Genomic DNA, 23,034 nt, shown 5'->3' on the forward strand with positions numbered 1-23,034 from the left:
CAGTACTGTGGACCATGTCCTACAAGATATACAAAAATGGTTTAGTGCTAACAAGCTAACACTGAGTGCAAAAAAAAACTAATTATGTGCAATATGGAAATATAAGTGAACATGATGATCTAAATCCCACCATAGAGGGCAAACAACTTGAAAGAGCACAGTGTGCAAAATTCCTGGGTATGCACATTGATGAAAAATAAACTGGAAGGACCATGTTGTGACCTTAGCACTAAAACTAAATTCAGCATGTTTTGTACTTAGAATAATTTCAAGACTTTGTAGTAATGACTGTACGAGATTAGTATATTTTGGCTATTTTCAGTCCATCACATCCTATGGGATAGTATTCTGGGGAGAAACAAATTGTCATCTAAATGAGATTTTCAAATTACAAAAACGCGCTATTCGGATAATGACCCAGAGCCCACCTCAAACACGTTGTAGGCCCCTTTTTAAAGCATTGAAAATTTTAACAATTCCATCATTATACATTCTGAAATGTCTGTTGGTGATCAAAAGAAATCAGGATATAATGAACAGCAATACAGATTACCATAGTTACGATACGCGGCAATGTAAAGATCTCCACATACAAGCTGTAACAAGGACCCGAAGTCAGAAACATGTATTGTAATCAAGGCATCAAACTTTCCAATGCACTACCAAAACATATCAAAGAGCTGGAAAATGAGGATAAATTTAAAACTGTTATAAAGAATCACATGCTTGACAAATGTTATTACAGCATAAATGAATATCTCTCCGCAGCTGTATAAGAATATATGTTTAAGTTAATGTGACAAATGAAATTAGATCAGTGAATATGTCTGTCATGTGCATAAGAAATTATGTTATAAAAACACTTATTAGTTGTATATTGTATTAAACATAAGATAGATTTATATGAATTCAGCATAGATAAAAATTTTGTAAAGATATTATATAGTTGTTAAAATGTATCCTGACAAATTCTATATCACAAATGTGATCGTTGAGATAATAAATAAATAAATCAAGTAGGACTTAACAGGAAATATGGAATTCATATGGAGAAGGGCAGCACGAATGGTCGACACGTGGGAGTGTGACACATAGATTTTCAAAGAACTGAATTGGCAGACTCTTGAAGATAGACGTAAACTATCCCGAGACAGCATACTGACAAAGTTTCGAGAAGGGGCTGTAAACGATGACTCTGAGAATATACGGTACTAAAACTCACCTCCTTACGTATCGTTCTCATAGGCGTCAGGAGGAGATTAAATTAGTTACAGCACGCATAGAAGCAGTTAAACAGTCATTTTTCCCGCGCAACATACATGAAAAGAAAGCACCTTTACAAATGTTTACATGTAGCCATATTTAAAAATTAAGTTGCCTTCACTCTTTCCGTATCATTATGAATTATCGTGCAAATGATCGATGGAATATGAAACTAACTAACGGAATGGAACAAGAAGAACAGGGATGGTCAGACGTACGTAGCTCTCTCTGCCATTCACTTCACAGTGGTTTGCAGAGTATGACTCCAGAAGAGTGTAAAATGGCACAAAAAAACTCTTCTGCACACTGCAGCTGTCGTAAAAAGTTGCAAACTTATTTCACAACACGAAAAGATACAGAACGATTTTAGCAGCTGTTTCTTTCTTGGTGTCTATGTTGCTAGCTGGGAGTTGAAGCAAGGAGGTTCGGTACGATGCGTTAGTGGTTTGTCTGTGGACCCTCTGTTTACGCGGGGTGATATGTTTGTTGTTATGGTATAATCTAATTAATCTACGAAATGTCTGTCTCTTCTATTACATACGGTTCGCTGCCCAGCAAAAATTTAGTTTCTTCTTGGGCCGTGAGTCAGAGTACCACCTATGCGTCATCATATGCTCGCGCATAATAGTAATGGATAAAATTACGCATTAAAAAATGCGGTGTTTCTTTCACTTCGAATATGTATGTGAAGCAAGCAACTGGGTAAATGTCAATTTTTATTGAGACCGATTTTGTAGGTGATGTGCCTTCAGTGGGGGAGAGCAAGTTACTTTGTAACAGAAAGTCGAGACGGTGATACCGAACCATGATATATACTAATTTGATGTAGAGAATGGCACAACTAATGAGACCTCTTTGCTAAATGTAGTATTTTATTTCTTTGAGGAAATCCATCTACACAAAAAAAAAAAAAAAAAAAAAAAAAAAAAAAAAAAAAAAAAAAAAAAGAAAAAAGAAAATGAAGCTCATAATATCATTGTGTATGTTTCAGATGCTTAACAGAGATTGTATAAATAATTCAGGAATTTCATAGTTAAGTGTGTTGGATAAAAGAAGAACCTGTTATGTATACAAGTGTAAAATGACCTGATGTAACTATGTTTTGTATTAAAGAGAGGTAAAGGCACAAGCCGAAAATCATTAATACAGAATCAGGGTTTTCGTGTACGACAGATATTGTGTCTGTCACATTTATAGCCATGTGACAATGAACCACTCCCTCTAATATTCAGTTTTATAGAAGTGGCCACCATTGCCTCTTTATTATTTTACGCTCACTGTATTTATATGTGTGCAGTTGGCATAATATTCAGTGAGAATTACGTTGATCAGGTATTATTGTACAGCAGTTGTATGTTTTGTGGAAGGATGTGGTGAATAGGAACCAAATATGTATCTGTAAATGGTATGTCTAATTACTATGGTGTATCTGTGAGGTAACACTCATTTGTATCAAGTATACGATTAACATGATATCTGTGGCACATTAATAGTTGTTTATCCAGTCCCACAGTAAGATGGGAGTAATTTGTCTCGTATGCTGATATCTATGTAGCAAAATTTCTGACTTACCGTTGTATCTATTAGATCGATATTCTTCTGCAGTTAGCCTATTTATCCTGTAGAATGTTCAGATAAGAATGTGCAAATAAGTCAGTAAATGGGAAGAAACCTTAATATATGGAACCATAAAACATCACCCTTATGGGTAAGTGCCAGACTACAAATCCAAAGGTTGGAGGAAGGGAAGGGCATATCACTACCTACAGGACTATGACTAGTAAAGCACTGTAGTGTTCAGATCAGTGTTTGGGTTACAGAAAGTTTTACTTATTAAGTGCTGTATGCCACACACTTCACAGTGATTTTCAAAGGGGAGTACATGTTTGTATGTGAGTTTGGTATGATTTGTTCATAGTCACCTACTGCTGCTGAATGTAACAAGTGGGTCATTCCATGCCAAGTGGTCTAGAGACACCCACATGACCCTCATGGATTTTGATGAAATTTTGTATGAACATTCACACATGTTCTCAATGAACACTGGTAAAATTTCAGTTTCAGAAATTCAATACTTTCGGAGATACAGTCACTTGTTTAAGACCCTAGTACAGCTTTCTATATTGCGTCCTTGAATTTTCAGCAACTTGGAGATATCTCTGTAAGTATTTGCATTAAAGAAACAAAACTTGGCCATCTTATACAACTTTTAGAGCTCTTTAAAGTTAAATATTAAGCAAAGGATTTCTGAGCAATTTTCATATAGATAATTTGAAGCAAAGTTGGGCGAAAAAATAGCTCTTTAAAAAAATGCGACCTTCAGTTTTTTATATCTCCAAAAGTAATTGTGGGATGTACATGAAACTGTGCACACCATAACTCACCAACACAAGGTCTTAGAATATAAAATTTCATTCACCTATTGCTTTCCATTATTTCACAAATCTAGGGTAAAGTTGACGATTTTTCAAACAGTGCTAAAAATGGGTATTTTTAGTCAAATTTTTCAAAAAAGTGTTTTCTCCAAACTCTTCTAAACTATGGTCATTAGAAAGAGCATATTCTAAACTATCTAGAAAAGTGGATTCGGTTTTGCAATGCAAGCAGATAAGGCCCTAAAAAGTAGCATCATCAAAGAGGCGCACTGGAAGTTTGAACACACTTTTCTGGCACTCAAATTATACCTGAAATCTTTTATTTTGCCCTATACATGTTTATTAATGTCCTGGATAAGTGAAATAAGAAGTCCTGATGAATATGACCTAGCTTAAGTCCGAATAGCAAAAGAATAAAAATAGAAACAATGTTATTTCTTAATTGTCACCTCCCCCCCCCCCCCCCCCCCCCTCTCTCTCTCTCTCTCTCTCTCTCTCTCTCTCTCTCTCTCTCTCTCTCTCTCTCTCTCTCTCTCACTCACACACACACACACACACACACACACACACACACACACACACAATATTATTATTAAGAATGAATGTAAATCGTAAAATTTATTTGCGTAATCATCTAATTATTAGTTGCCTGTTTAATGAACAACACTAGCTTACTGATGGAAAAGAAGTGTATAAATGAGTTGCTATGGTCCATGGTTGCTTAATCTCTGCTAGTTTCATTTCACCTGAGAAAACCAGCATTCCCATTGCCATAGAGGCCACACCCGATAGCTTAGCAACAACAGCCACGGTTGGGTTTCTTTACCACAGGATCCCAAGCCTGATAAGGGTTTCTTTACACAGGTTCCCAAGCCTGATAGTAAAATTATTTAAGTGCTCTGTGTAAAATTAGAAGGCACTCTTGGGTTCCTTAGATTGTTTCCTCTAACCTATTTCAATTTTTGATATGCTACATTAATTTTCTGATAAATATCAAGAGGAATGGTGTATTGCCGGCCAGACGAATTTACTGATGGAGCTGGAATAACTGCAATAATGTGGTGTTCCGGAACCCAGCGCTTGTCACTTCTTGGTGGCCTATAAAATGAATTTGCTGGACCATGTGGGTGCATAAAGTTTATTAATGCATCCCTTTGCTCTGTGGAGGTCTCACAGATATTCCCAATCCACCACACGTTTTCATAGATGCATGCAACATATTGTCCTGGTTGGAGAGCAGACATTAATATGCCTCCTTCATTACTGTGACCCATTTTTGCTAGAAAAGATGAACAATCATTTGAAACTCTGCTGACCTGAATTGTTGTTTCATCAATAGGTAAAAAGTGATGATTTTCTCTAGTGCCTGCTACAGTTTGTCCAAGTTTAAACCTCTCTTCTTGTGACAGAATATTTTTTTTCAGTTTCATCTTTACTGACGAAAACAAATTTAATTCCATTAATGTTTTCAGAGCAGAAGTGAAACAGATCTAGGGGAGTAAGAATTTGTCCATTAAGTGGCCGTTGCAAGCTTGCTCGTGCTGCTAACCGCTTTGTTGTACCTCCAATCCTGTCACAAGATGATTTCCCGTGACTAGTAGCAAAAAAATTCCATTCGGCTGTCATTCCAAAATCACTCTTATGATAGTACAAATTTAGGAAATTCTTGAAATTTTTATATTGAGCACTGGAGCCATCACTGAAATAATGAATGTGGGATATCTGTGCAAGCCGTGATTTTGTATATTTGATGAGCTCCTTGATAAAAACGTGAACTGTAATAGTGTCATGCCGCAAACAATCACTGATAATGCAAAAAACAGCATCCTGAATGATAAAAGAATGATTTTCTGCAAAATCCATTAGGACAACAAGCTCTTCATCTTTCAGATGACATTTAAGGCCTTTAAGATGCAAGCTTTACTGCTTGGCAATGTAATGATGGCATGACAGACTCCATATTTTAGTTTTTACATCTTCAATAAATTCATCCACTACCATTTGCTTCGTGTCCAGTGTGGCCCGATCAGTATGTATCCATTGCTTAAACACAATAACTTCCTGTGGCTCATGATCTAGGAAATAGCTGGCAATTTCAGATGCTATAGCTTCGGGCCCAGGACACCTTTCACAGCGATGTAGCATGCACTGTTTAGAGTTCAAACTGCCTTGCTGAGAATCTCCTTATAATTTTCACGTATACCAGCTCCATTAAGCATAAGCTTAACATTTTGGTGAATTGCACAGACGCAAACTGCATGCATTCCAGCTGATCCTACTGTTACACACCATTTGGGTCTAAGTTCACAAAACTTTGAGAACCCTATTTCTGGACCATTTATATTCTTATAGATAACATACATTTCCCGTAAATTGCAAAGTAACGATCTTTTCTGCATGTATGTCTTCCTATCTAAAAGTCTGACTGAAATACTATCTTTTTTCCAGGGCACACCCAACTATACTCATCATTTTCAAAAACATTTTGCTCTCTACTAGCAACTTCTGCTGGTAATTTCCTGCTTTGCCTATTTTCGGGAAGTGCCAGAATGCCCTTCTCTGCCTTAAGCTTCCGAGCATTCTTCACCATTCTTTCGGACACGCCGAACTGAGCTGCTGTTTGTCTGACTGTCCAACTTACAGGTGCCAAGGTTAAAATTTGTATCTGTTCTTTATGAATTGCATTCTGCATCTTGGCTTTCAGTTCAGTCAGCAAATGTGCATAGTCGGCACAGTTTCCACATTCCTTAATTTCACTAGCATCTTCAATTTGTCGGTTTACTCCCATTGCATTTACAATTCTGTTTTTAATCACATTTTGAGCCTTTTGAATTTTCTTCTTCACATATTGGGGCTTATCTCTGTAGCTTACTGTTCTCTTCAGGGGTGAAATACCGATAGACAATAAGCTACTATTTAATTCTTCTTTTGGTGTAAAGTCCTCATCAGAATGTGATGATGAGGGTGATTAAGCTTCGTCCAAGTGTTTAATTAAGGTAGTCCTGAAAGCCGGACAAATTTTCTGACCTGGCTTTACGTTATTAACAAGCTGCTTCTTCAACATATCAGAAACCTTATTAGCTGTTTCAGTATCAAGAGTGCGAATTCCTGCCTTAACATTATGATTCACCTTCCCAAAGGGATTGAAGCATTTTTTTTGTAACCTCTCATATTGTGTCAATAGCAGGGCTTCATGGTGTACACAAACTTGAGAGGTATTGTCCAGCTTTGCTTCAGAACATCGGACCAGCAACTCTTTTTCCTCATCACTAAAATCCGCAAACCATTTTAAAGCAGCTTTATGGCAAAGAAAGTGACATGACGCTTTGTTCCACTATCTCTTTGCCCAATTGAGCAGGAAGGTATGCTGTTCCCTTCTGCATCCATCTCTAATCAGTAACTAAATAACGTATTTGGCCTCTAAGTGCAAATTATAATCTGCTTAAATTTCAGACAAATTGCTACTGAATGAAATATACACAATGTATAATACCAATGAAAAAATCTAATAAGAGATATATGCTATAAAAGATACAATCAAAACAATTTTTTGTAAATTAGATTACAAACTTTGATGGTCTTACGAATCACTTAACAAGCCACACTCAGTCAAGAGAACCCACTCACTATGCTGCAAACACACCACTGAAATACTGATTGTTCAAACAAGGCTCACAATAATGAAACAATCTGATCTCTCTCTCTTTCTCTCTTTTTATACAAATGAGAAGAGTTTTATGCAGATGAACACTTATGATAAAAGCAGAAGGGATACTTCTCATAGTTTTCAAGTTTTTCTGACAGTCTCATTGCTTGTTTACCAGATCTTTTTATTTCAATTATTCAAGGCACTAATAAACATTTATTAGGCATAATAAAAGGTTTCAGGTATAATTTGAGTGCCAAAAAAATGTGTTCAAACTTCCAGTGCGCCTCTTTGATGATGCTACTTTTTAGGGCCTTATATGCTTGCATTGCAAAACCAAATCCACTTTTCTAGATAGTTTAGAATATGCTCTTTCTAATGACCATAGTTTAGAAGAGTTTGGAGAAAACACTTTTTTGAAAAATTTGACTAAAAATACCCATTTTTAGCACTGTTTGAAAAATCGTCTACTTCACCCTGGATTTGTGAAATAATGGAAAGCAGTAGGAGTATGAAAATTTATATTCTAAGACCTTGTGTTGGTGAGTTGTGGTGTGCAAAGTTTCATGTACATCCCACAATTACTTTTGGAGATATAAAAAACTAATTTTTTTTAAACAACTTTTTTTCCCCCAAATTTGCTTCAAATTATCTATATGAAAATTGCTCAGAAATCCTTTTCTTAATTTTTACTTTAAAGAGCTCTAAAAGTTGTATAAGATGGCCAAGTTTTGTTTCTTTAATGCAAATACTTACAGAGATATCTCATCTCAAAGTTGCTGAAAATTCAAGGATGCACTATTGGAAGCTGTACTATGGTTTCAAACAAGTGACTATATCTCTGCAAGTATTGAATTTCTGAAACTGAAGCTGTACCAGTGTTCATTGAGAACATGTGTGAATGTTCATACAAAATTTCATCAAAATCCATGATGGTCTTGTGGGAACATTTCTCGATATTAGACCACTTGGCACGGAATGGCCCAAGTATGTTGTGCTCAGTATCTCGTTAACATTAAATAGTAACAATTCTAGAAGACAGTATGCTACCCTTGTGTGTCACGAGCAGAGGCCATGGAATTCCCTTGGAGCTATGGCATTGGTAGTCATATTGTGACAGAGTGTGAGTACAATAGCTTTAAACTTTTGTAAGTGGAAATATTTTGATAACGTATTGATCATATACTATTAAATACAATGTGAGGTGGTATGAAGATACTGTTTATGCAATATAATTACATATCTATAGCCTCATTCAAGTAACTCACTGTGTGGATGTATTAAGACATATATCTTTACACCTAAAAAATTATTAAGTGTACTGCTTCACATGCAACTGATGTATAAAAAATTGTAACTATTTCATTTTGGGTAGAAGCTACATATCGGATCCTTCTTACTTATTTCCTAGTTCATGTGTGATGCGTGTATATAATGTGCATCAAAATACTCATCAGAGACTTGTCATTATCTAATATATGTTTTCTGAGTTTGACTTCAGGTTTAATTTTTATGACAAAAAGAGTATTAAATATGGCTAGTGCCTTTGTGTGTGGCACAGATGTAAACATTAGGCTATGCTGCAGGTCGGAGTGTTACAACACACTGTGTTTGGCTTCACCAACTCGCAAACAAATTATCGCATTTCAACGTAACCTGGCCACAGGCTACATGCTGATCAGTATGCCACCGCGGTGTGGATTTTGGATAAAGGAGTGGGGCAACATCATGTTAGGAAAGAAATGGTAACCCATATACAAAGCAGCAGCTATAAAATCGCACTGAAGGAACACAGAAGTGAGACTTCAGTCACTGTTTTCTCTTATGCACGTGTGGGAGGCAAAATCCAGTTTAGAGTTACATTCAGGTATATGGTTTTAAAGTTAGGGAAGTTTTAAATATTATAGCAAGTATTATTAGGTACAGCATTCATACCTCTTCTTTCTCAGTGATGACCCCTTTGTTAATCAGTAAGTAAACTAATTTCAGCTTTTGCTTTACCATCATAAAAAAGGAGGGTAACTGCATGTTGTGTAATTATTATCAGTATGTTCTTCAGCCTTCGGTAACAGTAATGTAGTGGCCCCTGTCCTTGCATTTTTCATACTTTTTAAAAATTACTAGCCCATTCCTCGTGGCTTCGCTCTGGAACGCACTCTCTCTCTCCCCCTCCCTCTCTCCCCCTCCCCTCTCTCCCTCCCCCTCCCCCTCCCTCCCCCCACTGTAACACAACAAGCCTATCATGCAGGCCAGCCTGTATATGTAGGGGACTGGAAAACTGTTTTGTGGCCTGTACGTGTAAGCTGCCGTGAAAAGCGGGTCAATAAGGCAGGCTGATACTACAACATTACAATACACCTGAAGTGCAGGGCAGCCTATATAGCTGGGCATCTTCCTTGGGTGCTAGGCAACAGCATACAAGGATTTTATAAAATGCATAACACTGTGCTGTCTGTGATGTCGTTGTTGTGGTCTTCAGTCGTGAGACTGGTTTGATGTGCACTCCATGCTGCTCTATCCTGTGCAAGCTGCTTAATCTCCCAGTACCTACTGCAACCTACATCCTCCCGAATCTGCTTAGTGTATTCATCTCTTGGTCTCCCTCTACGATTTTTACCCTCCACGCTGCCCTCCAATACTAAATTGGTGATCCCTTGATGCCTCAGAACATGTCCTACCAACCAATCCCTTCTTCTAATCAAGTTGTGCCACAAATTACTCTTCTCCCCAATTCTATTCAGTATCTCCTCATTAGTTATGTGATCTACCCATCTAATCTTCAGCATTCTTCTGTAGCACCACATTTCGAAAGCTTCTATTCTATTCTTGTCCAAGCTATTTATCGCCCACATTTCACTTCCATACATGGCTACACTCCATACAAATACTTTCAGAAACGACTTCCTGACTCTTAAATCTATACTCTATGTGAACAAATTTCTCTTCTTCAGAAACTCTTTCCTTGCCATTGTCAGTCTACATTTTATATCCTCTCTACTTCGACCATCATCAGTTATTTTGCTCCCCAAATAGCAAAACTCCGTTATTACTTTAAGTGTCTCATTTCCTAATCTAATTCCCTCAGCATCACCCGACTTAATTCGACTACATCCCATTATCCTCGTTTTGCTTTTGTTAATGTTCATCTTATATCCCCCTTTCATGACACTGTCCATTCCGTTCAACTGCTCTTCCAAGTCGTTTGCTGTCACTGACAGAATTACAATGTCATCGGCGAACCTCAAAGTTTTTATTCCTTCTCCATGGATTTTAATTCCTACTCCAAATTTTTCTTTTGTTTCCTTTACTGCTTGCTCAATATACAGACTGAATAACATCGGGGAGAGGCTACAACCCTGTCTCACTCCCTTTCCCACCACTGCTTCCCTTTCATGCCCCTCAAATCTTACAACTGCCATCTGGTTTCTGTACAGATTGTAAACAGCCTTTTGCTTTGTATATTTTACCCCTGCCACCTTCAGAATTTGAAAGAGAGTATTCCAGTCAACATTGTCAAAAGCTTTCTCTAAGTCTACAAATGCTAGAAAGGTAGGTTTACCTTTCCTTAACCTATCTTCTAAGATAAGTCGTAGGATCAGTATTGCCTCATGTGTTCCAATATTTCTACAGAATCCAAACTGATCTTCACTGAGGTCAGCTTCTTCCAGTTTTTCCCATTTGTCTGTAAAGAATTTGCGTTAGTACTTTGCAGCCGTGACTTATTAAACTAATTGTTCAGTAATTTTCACATCTGTCAACACCTGCTTTCTTTGGGATTGGAATTATTATATTCTGCTTAATGTCTGAGGGTATTTCACCTGTCTCATACATCTTGCTCACTAGATGGTAGAGTTTTGTCAGGACTGGCTCTCCCAAGGCTGTCAGTAGCTCTAATGGAATGTTGTCTACTCCTGGGGCCTTGTTTCGACTTAGGTCTTTCAGTGCTCTGTCAAGCTCTTCACTCAGTATCGTATCTCCCATTTCATCTTCATCTTCATCCTCTTCCATTTCCATAATATTGTCTTCAAGTACATTGCCCTTGTATAGACCCTCTATATACTCCTTCCACCTTTCTGCTTTCCATTCTTTGCTTAGAACTGGGTCTCCATCTGAGTTCTTGATATTCATACAAGTGGTTCTCTTTTCTCCAAAGGTACCTCTAATTTTCCTGTAGGCAGTATCTGTCTTACCCCTAGTCAGATAACCCTCTACATCCTTACATTTGTCCTCTAGCCATCCCTGCTTAGCCATTTTGCACTTCCTGGCGATCTCATTTTTGAGACGTTTGTATTCCTTTTTGCCTGCTTCATTTACTGCGTTTTTATATTTTCTCATTTCATCAATTAAATTCAGTATTTCTTCTGTTACCCAAGGGTTTCTACTAGCCCTCGTCTTGTTACCTACTTGATCCTCAGGTACCTTCACTACTTCATCCCTCAAAGCTACCCATTCTTCTTCTACTGTATTTCTTTCCCCCATTCCTGTCAATTTTTCATTTATGCTTACCCTGAAACTCTGTACAACCTCTGGTTCAGTCAGTTTATGTCTGTGATAATGTTGTTTGTTCTATTACCAGTTTCGGTCTTAAACCATCATCAATGACATATGTTGCCACTGAAAACCATAATTGTTAATAATAACATGTCATTTTGTCAGTGGGCCATCATAGTTTAATCTTGCTAAAATTTTTCATTTTTATTGGCAATTATGGATTACAGTGGTAATGTACGTCAAAGCATGTATGACATGATACATCAGCGATCATTTTTCTGCTGTTGGTGATGGTTTAAGACCAAAACTGGTAGCAGAATAAATATAATCACAGACAGCACAGTGTTATATATTTTGTAAAAAAACATGTAGCAGGGGCTGAAAAAAATACTTCTTTTGCCGTTATCTCCACTCCAATTATAGCTAGGAGCTTCTAAACCCCACAGTGTTGATACTCATGAAGTTTCTTGTTTGCGTGCCAAATTTGATTGAAACCAAGTCAGGGACTTGGGAGGAGATCCCTGAGGGTCGACAGAATCGTCCGATCCCACGCGTCTGCTTTGACCCGTGACGTAAGGGTGTTGTCGTGTGTGACGTCATGACGGCGAAGAGTTTGGTTTGTGGGTGTAGTGTGTTTGTAGATGTCGTCGTGTTATGGTTTGTTTTGCTCTCTGGTGGTATGTTCAGGCTTTTCGTTTGTTTGGTGTAATGGGCTCAGTTTCCTTTTGCTCATTATCCAGAATTGTTAGTGTCGGCTGTGTTGTAGTGGAATTCGTTTCAGTGAGTTAACGATTTTGTGTGAAGGTTAATTTAGTGTTGTTCACTGTACGTCATGTGGTAATTTTAGTAAAATTAATCGGTTGTTGTATCTGTTCAGGAATGGATATGACAGTAAAAATTAAGTGCGCAGGTCAAGGGAAGTGTTCAATGCCAGTGTGTGGCTGTGTATGTTGGTATTGGTATCGGGAGATGTTTTTGAGCTATATAGGCCAAGGGAAGTGTTTGATCCTAATTTATGGGATCGGGAGTTGCTGTTGAGCTATATAGGTCAAGGGAAGTGTCCGATTCCAGATGATATTGTTTTAGAGGTATTTGGGGAGTTTTGTGATGTCGGTTTTTTCATTGTTTTGTGTGGTTTTGTATGGGGGTCGGTGTCTGAATTTGTTTATATTTAGTTTGCCCCCACCCAAAAACACCCATTTCCCGCACTTGTCCCGTTAGTGTCATTATGCTTTTTGTGGAAAGTGTGTGTGTTTGTTTTTCGATGTATTTTCATCCTCATAATGTGTACGTAATGACTTTATGTGCGCCACATTGGAATCGTGGTTTATGGTCGTTTCCGCCATATTCGTGACGTCACGGGTCAAAGCAGACGGGCGGGATCGGACGCTTCCGTATTTCCATCCCTGACAATACATAAAAATACATGCTGCTTTATGCAACTTCCACATGGGGAAATAAAAATTACATGTAGCCATGTTGCCCAGTGTACAAAGAATCAGTGTAACACATCATCAAATGATTACTGACACTACCACACATGGCACCGTAGATGAATCTTCTGTTCATGTGTTTATTGCAGAATAATTAACCCTGGCTTTGTTTATAATTTCTAGAATGGATCAGCTTCCCAACAATGCACGTGTTGTAAAGAATGTTGAGCCGAGAGAACAACAAAAGATTTGTAAAATCTTATTTTTAAAAAAGATAGGTAGAGAACAGTAGTAATGCTATCCTCAGCTTGTCTTCTTACACCATTTTGTTTTAACAGTTTTACTGTATCTGCATTGTACTCTGCAGTAATGTTAGCATGTTGCTTAACTTGATCATTTTTGTCTTGTCAGTTTATCAAACATTCTAAGAGTTTTATGTGAAATTATTTTACTCTTTCTAATTCAGATATATAAATTTATCTAGTGTTTGACAATGCGTTTCTGAATGTAGTTCCATATTTACAGAAAAAATGGAAACATCTAATCTACATTATTACTGTGGGCTCCAGATACCACTTTCTTTACTGGAAATAATGATTAAAATCCTCATGTTACCTTTATAATTAAATGTCCGACACGTGTATTTAGTACCGAATTTGTTGTCTGTATGATATACCAATTATTGCTAATTTGATAGAACTACATACAGAGAAACCATTACGTATATCCTCAGTGTTACAGTTCCTTCTGGCAACTTCGCCGCGTCCCCCCTTCTCTCTCTCTCTCTCTCTCTCTCTCTCTCTCTCTCTCTCACACACACACACACACACACACACACACACACACACACACACACACACACAAAAAGTACCACGGTGATGTGATATTATTAATGTATTTTATACAGACTCACGGAGAACAGGTGTGAGAGGCAGGAACCTAATATACTTATATAGTAGTGCCCTCAGAAATGACCTAACCAATGAACTTGACCCTAGTTGGTGAAAATCAAGAATTCGCTCACAAATTTAGACATGTTAAGACAAATATGCTCCTGAATGTTCTGACAAAGTGAAAGAGCACCATCATCAGTGTTGACTGCACAATAAAGCCAGGTAATCGATGAGCAAGACCGTGCAATAGATTTAGATGAAATCCAACAAACTGAACTTTGATGAATATAGTAAACAGTAGAATAGATAGAAATGGAATGTGTGCATGGCTGGTCCAATTGTACCTATTGTGATGTAAGCAGTGAGCTGAGCTGAAGAGGAAAAAAAAGAAGAAAAAAAAAAAAGGCTGGGAGGGGGGGGGGGGTCAGTCTTGGTATAGGAACTATAAACTCAAGCTTCTGCAGGTGAATTAAACTAATTCCCTTGATACCAGGCAGCTCTCAAATTTTTTTGCAATTTGTTTCAACAACCACATAATACTATAACTATGACAGGTAAATTTTTTTGAAACTTATTTAAAAAAAAAAACACTTTGGAAAGTAATAATGAGAATCTCATCTGAGGCGGTAGGTGATAATGGAGTGAGTATAGTTGTGATTAAAAAACTTGCTGAAAACATTATTCCAGTCATTACAGATATCTTCAGCTTCTTCCTCATTAGCGATATACATTGAAGAGCCAAAGAAACTGGGGCACCTGCCCAGTACCGTGTAGGGCCCCCACGAGCACACAGAAGTGCTGCAACATGACGTGGCATCAACTCGACTAATGTCTGAAGTAGTGCTGGAGTGAATTTGCACCACGAATCCTGCAGGGCTGCCCATAAATCCGTAAGAGTACGAGGGGGTGGAGATCTCTTCTGAATACTGTGTTGCGAGGCATCCTAGATATGCTCGATAATGTTCGTGTCTGGGGAGCTTGGTGGCCAGAGGAAGTGTTCAAACTCAGAAGAGTGTTCCTGGAGCCACTCAGTAGCAAATCTGGACGCGTGGGTTGTCACATTGTCCTGCTGGAATTGCCCAAGTCCATTGGAATGCACAATGAATATGAACGCATGCAGGTAATCAGACAGAATGCTTATGTACGTGCCACCTGTCAGAGTTGTATGTAGAAGTATCATCTCAAAATATTTACAAGTTTAGATTAATTTAAAAATAAGCTAATTCGTATACACATATATTTACAGACTTCTAGTTAGAGACAATCATTAGATTTATTCCTGGTATACAATCTATTTTTGCAAATAACTTATTAAATAATGTAATGCCACACTGCTCACTCATATATCACTATCAGTCACTGCACACAATCTACACAGATTGTTTCATAACACTTCACACACACACACACACACACACACACACACACACACAGGTGATCTCTGGGCCATTTTCTGTACCACAACTTCACATTTGCTATCCTGAAAAAATGAATCGGCATCCCTCCACGAGGAGTGACATGTTGAGCTCAGAAAGAAGAATAGGTGTGTTAGTAATGTGCAATGCATAGCTTGGGGGTAAGTGTTTCTAGAAAGGAAAAACAAGGGGGGAAAAAAACATAAAGTGAAGGTGTTATCTGGAATGTTCGAGGTTTTATAATCGCTATTATTATTTATTTGTATAACAATTTTTTTTATCAAACCCCCACTCTGTTTTACGTAAGTAGGCTAATCCTCCAATGTATATGATGTATTGCCTAGTAAGTACTTTTTAGCTGCCTTTTTAAATAAGTGTATTTTTGCAATTTCTTTAATCTCTTTTGGTAATTTATTGTACAGTTTTATTCCTTGTTAGAAAATGCTGTTTTGAGTTTTATGTCTATTTTTTCGTGGTAAATGTAAGTTGAGTATATCTCTTGTTGCATGGCCATGGACAGAGCTGTTTGTGCAGTAATTACCAACGTTATTTTTGATGTGTACAACTGACTGGTAAAAGTATTCACATGGAGCAGTTAAAATCCCCAGTGTTTTAAACAGATCTTTACAATGAGTTCGACTAGTATTTTTGGTTATTATTCTTATGGCTCTTTTCTGGAGTTTGCATAATTGTGTTCATATTTTGTACCTTTGTTCTCCAAAAAAAGTATGCCATAGCTAAGAATTGAGTGTACATATGAATAATATGTAACTAAAAGACCCTGCATGTTACATACTGACGATAGGATTCTAAGGGCATAACATGCTGATGACATTCTGTTTGCAAGTACCTTTGTGTGCTCACACCACTTCAACTGAGAATCAATATTCATTCCTAGAAATTTTCCATTTGTTACACAGTCTAGAGAGGTGTCATCCACATTTAATTTAACATTGTCATTTTTCCTCTTCAAACTGAAATTCATGGCATTAGTTTTCTTTATGTTCAATGTCACTTTATTGCTTTCTCGGCAAGGAGTTCTCTTGTTTTCTCAGTGACTATAATATTGCTGCCATCAGCGAAGAGAATTTTTTCACCATGAGTAATACTACTGGGAAAGTCATTGATGTAAATTTGTCCTAATATGCTACCCTGCGGAACCCCTATATTAATGTATTTTGGTTCTGATAAGTGTTTCACTAAATGTTTGGATCTATTTGAAGTATGTGTTATCTCTACTCTTTGTACCCTATCTGTTTGGTATGATCGAAACCAGTCATTAGCTACCCCTCTTATTCCTAATGCTTCTAATTTATTTACTAGACTGTTGTGGTCGACTGTATCAAATGCCTTAGAAAGATCCAAAAATATGCCTGTGACACACTCATCTGTATCAAGAGCATCAAGTAAAACTTTTGTGAATTGTACTATGGCTGACTCCGTATTTTTGCCACTTCGGAAACCAAACTGTGATTCGCTTAAAAGATTGTATTTATTCAGGTAATTCATTAATCTGTCTTTCATAATTGCTTCTATTATTTTTGAGAATGGTGACAGCAGGGAAATGGGCCGGTAATTTTCTATGTCTTCTGCATTACCCTTCTTAAGCAAAGGTACAACTCTTGCCTGTTTTAACTGCTCTGGAAATGTCCCTGATGTGAAGGATTCATTTATTATATTTGTTAAGCGGCCTTGTATAATCTCTATGCGTTGTTTCAGTACACACATTGGTACTTCATCTAAGCCTACTGACTTCTTAGTTTCTGGACAATTTTTCTTGTTGGAAGTAACATCATTGTATTGAGTGCAACATTATTTACAGGTGTTATATTTGTTTTGGGGAGTTTTTGCTGTAACTTCTCTGCAATACTTGAAAAATGCTCGTTTACATAGTGCTGTGGATCATTTATTACTTTATCCTCCTCCCTTAGCAGTATGTTATTCTGTGTTTGTTTGCGTCTCTCTGTTTCCTTTTTTATAACATCCCAGACTGCTTTGCGTTTATTCTCTGCATTATATATTATTTTGTCATTAAATGACTTTTTTCTGCAATCAGCAACTTCCTATAGATATTTTTGTATCTATGATAGAAATTCAATAATTCTGGATCATTGCGAATCTTTTTCACGGAACTGAGGTGTTTAAGTGTTTGGGAGGACTTCTTAATACCTACTTTTATCCATCTGTTTTTGTGAGATATTGATACAGACATGCAACCTTTTGGAAATGCCTTTTCAAAGTTCAATTTAGACAATGTGGAGAGTTTAGAGAAGTTCATATTCACATTGGTTTCCTTATACACTTCATCCCAGCTTTGTTTTTCTAGTTCCTTTGAAAAATCATTTATTTTGATTTGTGATAGATGTCGTTTGTAGGCTTGTAGTTTAGGGAATGATTCGATGCCTGATTTTACTGTTGTTATTTGACAGAGATGGTCTGATAGTCCGAGATCTTTTACAGCTACATCACATTTTTCCCTGTCCATGTTTGTGGCCACATGGTCAATTACTGATGCAGTCGTTGCAGTAACCCTTGTTGTACTATTGACCACCAGGGACATGACAAAACTATAAAGGATATTTATGAAGGTGCTGCTGGATTCATTTATGATGTTAGTGTTGATGTTAATGTACCCACACAGAATTATGGTGACCTTTGTACTTGATACTTTATCTAGAACTTCTGTTAACTTACTGAAAAATTGTCCACACCACCACTGGGAGATCTATACACACACAAAATGATTAATTTCTTGGTGATATCAAGCCCTGTTAATTCAATAGCTGATATTTCAAAGTGTTTGTTTTCACTTGCGGCACTGAGGTCATGTCTTGATTTGAACTGTGTTCTTTTTCTGATATAAATGCATGATCGTCCACCCCTTGAAGTAGTTCTGCAGTAAGAGTTTGCCTTTTCATACAATGATAATACTATACGTTGGATTTCTGTGTCTCTACACCTGTGCTCAGTAATACAAACTACTGTGCAGTTCAAAGATTGGAGCTCAACTTCTAATAGTTGTATTTTATCTTTTATTGATTGCATGTTTTGATGGAGGATTGTTAAGTCTGTGAAATTCCCCATGTTATTCTTTCCAATGGTTTGTTTTTCTTTGTGACATCTGGTATGTGTGGTATTTGGAGTGTTAAAATCTGTTTGACTGTTTCCCGCCCCACCCACTATCACTACATGGTCCTCTTTTGTAAAGTCCTTACATAAAGACCCTAGGTCCTCTATCACATGACTTAGCCCTCCATTGGGCTTGAAGATACTGGTGGCCTGGTATGCTGCCCCTAAACTTTCCTGTAACTGAGGGCCTACACCTCGCCCATGACCACTACCTAGCAGAAGCACTGTCCTCTCCCTAACACTTTGTACATTCTTAGGCTTCTTGCCCTTAGCTGAATTGTGCTGCACACTTTCTGCTCCTCGTTCTACCTGAGGCTCTTCTCCACTTAACTCTGGCAGTAGTAGATACCTGTTTTTGGTGTTGTTGATAAAACTGTCAGATTGCGTCCTCTTTCTTCCTATCCTCCTATCAACTGCCAGTTCCCAACCACCCTCCTCCCCTCTATCTCTCTTGATCCTTATGAGTTCCTTCCTTGCTTCCTCCAACTGTGCCTGGAGGGCACAGATTTTTCTTTCCTGTCCCCCTATCAAAATGTTCCTACTGCATACTCTGCAGTTCCAGGAGACAGCCTCTTCTGTTCTCCCAATATTCTCCCCACTGCATCCCCCTCAGTGAAATTATTTCCTACAATATTGGCAACAAATCCCTCTACTCACTACCCTATAACAGCTCCCACATTTCTCACTCATGTCAATTTCGAAAGAATGATTAAGTTTAAAGAATGTTTTACATTTGTCAAGGACGCGAGATTGGCAGTGTGTAAACAAAAAGCGACACAAAGGTCATATGTGTGGTGGTTGTTGTTTTTGTACTGATTTAGAGATACAATGACAGAAGAATGAATTGCCGCACGGGATTAGCCGAGCGGTCTGAGGCGCTGCAGTCGTGGACTGTGCGGCTGGTCCCGGCGGAGGTTCGAGTCCTTCCTTGGGCATGGTTGTGTGTGTTTGTTCTTAGGATAATTTAGGTTAAGTAGTGTGTAAGCTTAGGGACTGATGACCTTAGCAGTTAAGATTTCACACACATTTGAACATTTGAGCAGAAGAATGAATTTGTAATTACTTTGCTTTTAGAGAATTTACGTTATCAAACGTGTTTGTTCATGTTTTTAAACGTTTATATCTTGGAAAATTTTGGCCTAGATCACGTCTATCTAACTAGTAAACAATACGAAATGTGCTAGTTAAATATGATTTGGAAACATTTAATTACACTTCTATTGCAACAATAGACACTGATGAAGCTAGTAGTTGTCTTTTTTAAATGAATTTTGCACTATCAAGAAAACTTGAATAGAATTTTTTGTGTTTGTGTCACGCAAAATTTCGCGTTATGTTGCAATTATCGGGACTTAAGCTAAAGAACAAGTTTTTTCAAGAAAGAGCTCTGCTGGGACGCTAATATTCAGTTGTGTGACAAGAACGGACACTACAGCAAGTACACAAAACAAAGAAAATTTAAATTTGACACTATTTCCTCTTAAAAAAGTTATTTTAGCGGACGAGGAAAATACCTGCGATCTCACTTGGCGGTCATATTTCCACTCATCAACAGTCCAATGTCAGTGTTGATGGGTCCAGGCGAGGCGTAAGGCTTTGTGCCACACAGTCATCAAGGATACACGAGTGGGCCTTCAGCTCCGAAAGCCCATATCAATTATGTTTTGTTGAATGGTTCACGTGCTGATGCTTGATGATGGCCCAGCATTGAAATCTGCAGCAGTTTGGGAAGGATTGCACTTCTGTCATGTTGAACGATTCTCTTCAGTCGTTGTTGGTCCCATTGTTGCAGGATCTTTTTCCAGTTATAACACTGTCGGAGATTTGATGTTTTATCAGATTACTGATATTCACGGTACACTTGTGAAATGGTTGTACAGAAAAATCCCTACTTCATCGGTACCTCATAGATGCTATGTACCATTGCTCATGTGCTGACTACAACACCACGTTCAAATTCATTTAAATCTTGATAACGTGCCTTTGTAGCAGCAGTAACCAATCTAGCAACTGCGACAAACACTTGTTGTCTTGTATAGGCATTGCTGACTGCAGCGCTGTATTCTACCTGTTTACATCTCTCTGTATTTGAATACACGTGCCGTTGCCAGTTTCTTTGGTGCTTCAGTGTATATCTTAGTGATTGAAAACAAACCTTAACATTATATATACAAAAAGAACCCAAATCATAGTATGATTACATGCCAATCAGCATGTCGTCTTTATCAGTAGCTTAAGAGTACAGTGGTCATGATCTGGTGATGAATAATGTTTGTACTTATAACACCTGTGGTAAATACAACAGGTTTCCAAAAACACCACATTACAACAAATGCATTAATAAAGTAACTGATAATCTGAGTTTCAATATAAATGTGATGAGACCATTTTTAAAACTATACTATTTTAGCAAGGCATTTTATACAGGGATTTTGATATGCCATTTACTAAAATCAAGCAATTAAATTCCTGCAACAGGGCACGCATATTGTTCATGGTAAAACTCCTTTCCAGGTTTCAGCCTTGGGTTTGTTGCTTTTAGTCTTATAAAAGATACTTTCCTGCTGACTTCTAACTATTTATATAGTACTAATGCATTTTCTGCCTTATCAAACATGAATGATGCCCTCTGTTGAGTATGAAGAAGACCAAAAAAAAATGTACATCAAATTGAGCTGTAAGAACTCACACCTGAAGCTGGGGTGAACTTTTTTGTAATGTATGAGGGTGTGCTGAAAAGTAAAGCCTCTGAATTTTATATTCTGTTGTCAATGTCGCTTGAGGAATTACGTGTCACATATATTAATCAGTCGACTTTCCTGCTTCGCTAATGTAAGTTGCAACCCTCTGCTTCTAGAAGGTTTGGAATTGTAGCAAGTAACAGGATGGTGTTTAACATAGCTATGTGGTGCATGAGAGGCCCTCAGAAAACATGAAAGAATGAATTGAAGAGATGGTCCATGCATGGAGCACTGTCTCCTTCAGCATGACAGTGCCACACTACATGGAAGCATTGTGACATCTGAAACAATTCGCTGCCTTGGGTTCACTATCATTGATCATCCTCCATACTGTGAAGGTACGAACCCCCGTTACTAGATGAATATTTCTAGTATACAAGGATTGCTTTGTGGAGAGCAAGCGCGCTACATGGTGCATGAAATTAAAAAATCGCTTAGTGATTGCGGGTCATCAGGGAGTGGTAGTGAGCCACAAAGTCCTCAGAGAGAGGAGGAAATCGGTATCCCTGTAATGTCTAAAGAATTAATTGCTCTTCTCCAAAATACGAGTAGCTAAATAGTTTCATTTAAAACTGATATGGGTAATAAATTAAGTGCTTTAGACACTAATTTTATAACTAAATTAAATTCTGAATTAAGTTCTCTGAAGACTGATGTGGGAAATGAAATGGCTGTATTAAAAACTAATGTGGGCCAAATAAATAGTCAGTTGGGGTCAATGAAACAAGAAATTGTGACCGAATTAAATAATAAATTAGAAAAAATAGAAGAGAGCTGGCTGGCATTCCAAGGTTGAAGCGGTTGAGGCTGAGCTGAGGGGTGAAATTGTTTTGGGAAGGCAGATGTGTGATGATAGAGAAGAGGTGACAAGGCAGTCTTTGGCAGAAGTGAGTGCGAAAATAGTGGCTAGCAATGATGAGTCAAAAGCTGTGCTGATAAATAAATTAGACAGCACAGCTGATGATCTCAGAAAGATAATGGCAACTGTCACCTCAAAAGTAAATGAAAATATTACCCAGATGGAATTGTATAATGTTTTGGGTCATGCTGGGTTTCCAGTAACGCAGGCCTAGTGGAAAGACATTTTCAGGCAAAAACGGATATCGTGCAGTGGATTTTTTGGCCAGTTGCAAGGACTGTTTTCTGCCTGGGATGTCAAATGAGGCAAAAGTAAAATTTGTAAAGAGAATGCTGGGAGGTTCAGCTCAGACATGACCTAACAAATTTAAGGATCAGTTCATTTCATTTGAAATGTTTGAATGAATGCTTCTAGACAAATACTGGAGTAAAAATAAGCAGTGTAGGTTGCAAAAAGAGTTTCTGAATTGACCTGTGTACAGGGTAGGTAGACAAACTATGAGGGAATTTTGCCAGGAAGAGTTGAATAAATTAGTAAATCTGGATCAGCCTTTAGGTGCTTTAACAGAAATATCTACTTTAAGGAGGAGACTACCTGAGGAGTTACAATGGGAACTCATACATTGCCCCACTGATTCTGTGGAGAAGTTTTTAGACTTTGTTGAGAGGATGGAGCAGGCTATGTGCTATTGGCCTGGCTCAAAGGGAAACAATCCAGGGAATAGCCATAGGGATCTGGGGGAGAGAAGAAATATGAATTGGGGTAACAATCATCAAAATGGTCACAGAA

General features: G+C 37.8%; 1 protein-coding gene across 2 annotated transcripts in view; it reads left to right on the top strand.

Annotated features, from left to right (window-relative positions):
* Positions 1-1,716: 1,716 nt before the first annotated feature.
* LOC124555682 (biotin--protein ligase) overlaps positions 1,717-23,034 on the top strand; it is a 373,530-nt gene continuing 352,212 nt past the window's right edge. For both annotated transcript variants that reach the window (XM_047129684.1, XM_047129685.1), the window contains exon 1: positions 1,717-1,965. The gene's annotated coding sequence lies outside the window, so the exon portion shown is untranslated. The remainder of the gene's footprint in view (positions 1,966-23,034) is intronic.

This window comes from Schistocerca americana, chromosome X, assembly GCF_021461395.2.
Source record: "Schistocerca americana isolate TAMUIC-IGC-003095 chromosome X, iqSchAmer2.1, whole genome shotgun sequence".
NCBI lineage: Eukaryota > Metazoa > Arthropoda > Insecta > Orthoptera > Acrididae > Schistocerca > Schistocerca americana.